This window comes from Mustela nivalis, assembly GCF_964662115.1.
Source record: "Mustela nivalis genome assembly, chromosome: 14".
NCBI lineage: Eukaryota > Metazoa > Chordata > Mammalia > Carnivora > Mustelidae > Mustela > Mustela nivalis.
The window spans coordinates 678078-683183 of record NC_139033.1 but is presented as its reverse complement, the minus strand read 5'-3'; the positions used below and the strand labels follow the sequence as shown (position 1 = coordinate 683183).

General features: G+C 49.5%; 1 protein-coding gene across 2 annotated transcripts in view; it reads left to right on the top strand.

The window, feature by feature from the left end:
• Window positions 1–810: 810 nt before the first annotated feature.
• Window positions 811–5106, top strand: part of MYO1H (myosin IH) — a 103199-nt gene continuing 98903 nt past the window's right edge. The window contains exons 1-2 of one of the 2 annotated variants that reach the window (XM_082700100.1): window positions 811–1345; window positions 2454–2537. The gene's annotated coding sequence lies outside the window, so the exon portion shown is untranslated. Of the gene's footprint in view, window positions 1346–2453; window positions 2538–5106 lie in introns of those variants that run through there. The other variant, XM_082700101.1, reaches the window with a different exon arrangement.

Genomic DNA, 5106 nt, shown 5'->3' with positions numbered 1-5106 from the left:
GGGGGCTTTTTTTTTTTCCCCCAAGGGTCAGTTACAGGGCAGGGTCAAGGGGATTGCAGCGGGTGTTTCCCAGCATCCGCGAGCCTTGCACGCCCCGGGGCTCCGGGTGGGGTGGGGCGGGGCGGTGCGCAGGGGTGGGGACACCCCTCTTCAAACTTTGCCAGTGGTGGCAGCAACTGCATGCTCGGGAGCAAGCTTTGAGGAGCAGTGGGAGGGTGATTTTGGCCAAAAGAATTAAGTTGCAAAAGGAGGCCGGGTGCATTAAAACTTGCACTTCGTCACCTCCCCAGGGGGAAAGGAGGTGGGTGGCCGGAGAGCTCTGCCGAGACCTCTCCTCTCCCCCTAAGCGGGGACCGGCCAGGAGGCCGAGTCCGAGCTCCAGGTAGACGAGGATTCCGGCCACCTGTCCCTTTAAGAAAGTTGCGCCCGCGTGTTGGCGGGCGGGGGCTGCGGGGCCGGGAGCGCTCGCGCCGGGCGCCTCCACCTGCCGGGGCCGCGGGGGAGGGGGGACCGGCAGAGCGCAGGGGCCGGAGGTGGAGGGCGCCGGGTTCTGCTAGCCGCGCGCCCCCACCCCCCGCCCCGCGTGGAGAGTGAGTCGGCCCGGAGCGCGCGCGGCGGCGTTCGGGCTTCGGGACGGCGAGCCGAGCCTGCCGAGCCGTTGGGGACTGCGGCCCGCCGGTGCGCCCGCGCTCCCGCCTTCCCCGCCGCCGGGCCCGCGCCGCCGGCCGCCCCGCCCCGCCCGGCGCCCGCCGCGGGAAAGGTGGCGCGGACCGCGGGCGGCGGGCGGGACGCTCGCGGACAAAGGTCCCCGCAGCCCCCTGCTAGGGGCTGGAGTTAGCTCGATCCCCTATGAAAGTCTACGTTTCCGGCGCCCGCGCTCTTCCAGCCTCCGCTGGAAGAATTTGCCAGAGTCACGACAATCATCATCGTCACGGTCACCCTTGATTGAGTTCCTTACAGGTTTCTGTCCCTTCGTTTATTCTGCACGCCAGCCCTTTGGGAGACAGGACGGTCCCCTTTGTGCCTATGGCGAACCCGAAGCTCTGAGCGGTCCCTGGTGGGCAGGGGCGGGCACGGCCAGGACCTGGCAGAACTAGGATTCGAACTCAGAGTGCCGAGACGCCATGGCTCCAGCCCTTGCACGTGGGCACAAGTCTGTGCCGCCCTGGCCGAGCCAGGCCCCAGGCCCGGCATCCAGTGCTTCTTGAATATATATTGCCGCAGCGGGCAGGGGAGCCTCGTCTCCAAATCCGTGGTTGGGAAGGCTTTCCTAACTGGCGCTTGCGTCCAGGAAGGAGCCAGGTCTCCCTAGGCTGGATGAACCTGGATTTCATTTCTCATTCAGGTGGGCTGTGACCTTGGCGCTGGTCCACGTCCCCTGGATGGTTTTCTTTTAGCACCTGGGCGCCCTTACTCCTTTCTTCTCTGCCAGGAGTAAATAGATCAGCTTGCATTCTCTAGGGGGAAAGAGTGGAGTTTACAGATGTTGGTTAAGGTCACAGTCCTGAAACACTAACTTTTCATTTCTCTCCGACCTATATAGATTCGCGTTTTGCATTTTGCCTGCTTCTAAAGGTCGTTGACTTCGCTTTGAGTATCCCTTAGTGAACTATAATTTGTGACCAATAATTAATTTGAAAGTTAAATTGTAAGAATTCAAAGTTTTCAAGCGTCTGTCTGTTAATCCTTAATGGAGTTGTATGTAAATAGAGGTGACCTCACTACCTCCTTTTGAGATGACAGCTCATTTCACTAATGTAGAATTTTATATCTTTAGAGCAGTTTGGAAAGTCTTCTGCAAATTGAGGATTCGGTAAAGCTTTTTAAGTAAAAGGCATTCAGTCTGAGAGTTCTATAAACTCATGCACTATGGAAAAGACAGGAAGGGACCCTTCATTAAAAGATTTAAAAAAAGAGAGATTCAGGGTCCTCTGGGCAGTCCTCTAAAACCTCCCTTTTCCTTGGAGAATTTGGCTGCTCTGCCTGGACTTTTGGCTGGGAATGGTGGCTATTTTACTAAAGATTGACATTTTAAGTTCTTTGCTTCAGGAATGGTTGGTGAAAATATTGCCTCTCCAACACCTACAGTTGAGTGCATGCAGAAAACCCGAGTAACTTAGCAGAAACCCTTCTTTTGTTACATTAATGCATTTTTCCCTTTTATAAATATATGGCATTTCTCAAGTCTGTTGAATTGTAAGAGTCACCTGGGTGGAAATTAAAACTGTAACAGGGAAGAGCCAGGGAATCTATGTTCAACAAGTGTCCCACGTGATTCTGTGATGAAGTAAGTGTGGGCACCTATAGTAGGTAATAGGCCAACGCCCTTCTTTAAATGAAAGGGAATGAAATTCATTGATGTCCACGGTGTTTTAGCTCCTTATCATTTGCTTCTGCGTCCGGATCGTCTTAGTTCACTCCTGACTTTGCAAACATATCTGCTTCTCTGCTAGGAGATTTCCGAAAGGCTCAACAGACATCCCGTTCACCAGACCCCTGAATTTTATAGAAAATCGGCGGGAGAGAACAAACAACAGGTATCTGGCTTTTCTGCTTACTCTCTGGGTTGATGTAGTGGAAAATGTTCTCATCTGGGCCTCTGATAAATTTTGATAGCTCAGCAGTACAGTCATTTGCCCAATCTGCTCGGAGTTAAGGTGCCTATGGCTATGTGCAAAATATTTGTTTATGAGGTTAATGACCTGCTTAAAACCAACTTGCTCATACCTGGAAGGACCAGTTCCTTGTATGCACTATATGAGTGCAGTGTTCGTTTTGAAGGATTAAAAACTATTAATTCACTCAACAGGTTTAATGCAGCTTCTGTTTGCTCAAGCAGCCTGATCTTTTCTGTTATGGGGCCGTGACCATTTCTTCTTTAATCCCTAAGTTTTTGACTTTCACTTTGCTTATTGTTCTGAGTTTCTGATGGTAGGGAGGGAAAGGAAACATGGTCAGGATTACACAGTTTGTAGCAATCATCATTTCTCTTTCTTCCATTCTGACTGTCTGTGGTTCACTCTCTGAACCACAGGACCATCTATGAAGCAGGAAGCTCAAGGTGTTTTGTTTTCTTCTTGTAAATAATTATACCACATATAGATACTTGAGACCATGTTGTCCTGAGCTGTGTCTGGCACGTAGTCGACAATCCGGAGATTTTCAGGCTTTAAAAATTGTTGTCCCCCCTCCCCTGCCCTGTCCATTGTTAAAAACTAGTCAAGTGGCATTTTCTTATCAGAAAGTTCTCAACAGAAAACATACCCAGTCTTTACTCCCCTGGGCTCAAGGCCACACTTAAAAAGTCACTTCTGATGATTTCCTAAGAGGTGGGTTCTTCAGCACTGTGAAGCTACTGTTCCATGTCTGAATGCCGTTTTTGAAGATGGGAGCACAGAATTTGTTGTTTTCCTGTGCAACATGAAAGTACGCTGGTCATTGATCTCTGCTCCTGTTAGCCTGATTGATATGTGTATTATGGTTCTCTTTGGGAGCGTGTTCATAGAGGAACTGCTGGTTATAATTTTGTCTGGCATCTTATTTAATAAAAGGATGCCAAACCCTCCAGTGTTTCCAGAAAGGGAATACTATGACGTTTTCCTATCTGTGTGATCTCCTGCCTCTGCCCACACCCAGCTCCACCACTGTCCCGTCCTACTCTTCAGAAAGGTTGTTCGTAACTAAGAAATCTAGATTATGCCTGTTAGTGTGACTGTCAGATGTGCATCAAGCAAGTTATAGGAGCTTTGCTCCATGTTTCTGCTCCTGCCTTACAAAAAAAAAAAAAAAGATTTTATTTATTTAACAGAGATCACAACTAGCAGAGAGGCAGGCAGAGGGTGTGGGGGCAGGGGGGGAAGCAGGTTCCCCACTGAGCAGAGACCCCCCCCCCCCCATGTGGGGCTCCATCCCAGGACCCTGGGATCATGACCTGAGCTGAAGGCAGAGGCTTAAACCCACTGAACCACCCAGGGGCCCTGGCTTTTATGTTTCTAAAGGTACTTCTTGTTCAGTAGCTTCATTCTTCTAGAAAAAAGTGAGGAATCGGTTGAGTTGCTCTGGGGGGAAGGTCTCAAATTTTGAAGAGCCAAGTCTGAATGTAGCTGTTCTCTAGTGATCTGAAGGGCTAGACACAGACTTATTCTGGCTTCCAGGGAGCAGTTCCGTTATGGGCCCTCCAGACCATGCTGTGTTGGGTATGAAGATATATTTAAGGTCCTTGCCTTCTGCCCCAATCCATAATCGTACCCAATCTAAGCCCCTACCTTCATTCCACGAGGAAATCCCCCTGACGATCACCATTTGGGGAAAGCTGTGTTGTGCCTAAATTCCAGAATTGATTTAATCTGGCCACTTTGTGGCTCCTGTGGCAGTTCCTCATTGTGCCCGTCCCATTGCTCTCACCACTAGACCTATGTTACAGGCGCAGTTAACCTCCAATCCTACATGCTATGTTTTGTCTTTTTCTAATGGTGTCTATCAGAGATCCTGAACCAGTGGTGTGTAAGCCACATTCAGCCACAGACAGGCTTCATTTGGCTCAAGGACTTTAAAAAACAATTAAAAAAAAAAATCACTTGAATTAGAAGCCAGCATTTAGAAATCCTTCAAGCTGGGATTTCCAGCTTTTCTTGACAAATCAGAAAAGTTGGCCACATGAAGCCAACAAGCCCATGAGGTAGTCATCGGCTGGGACTGAACGTAGCTGCCTCCAGTTTGAGAGATGGCTCTATGCTCTTCAGTTTGCCTCAGGCCTGACCACTCCTTATTGCTCAGCCCTAATGTCTAGGTCTTTACCGTTTGACTTTGAATCTGTCTTTTTATTTTTCTTAGAGTGGAGACAAAAACAAAATGTTTGTGTGTGCATGCCTTATGCACCCACGTTGCCATTAAAACCTGAGTAGGATTATCAGTAGCTAATACAAATAATCTACCCTTTTTCTGCAACTTCCTCTCCTCAGCAATGTGCTTTGCCCATCCAGCTTAGTCCTTATGGTACTGTGTCCTTAGCATTACTTGCACCCGTAGGAGAGATGAGACACTCACTCTGATTTGGTTTACTTGATCTGTTCAATCTGACCACATCAGGGGATGGGGAAGAAGTTG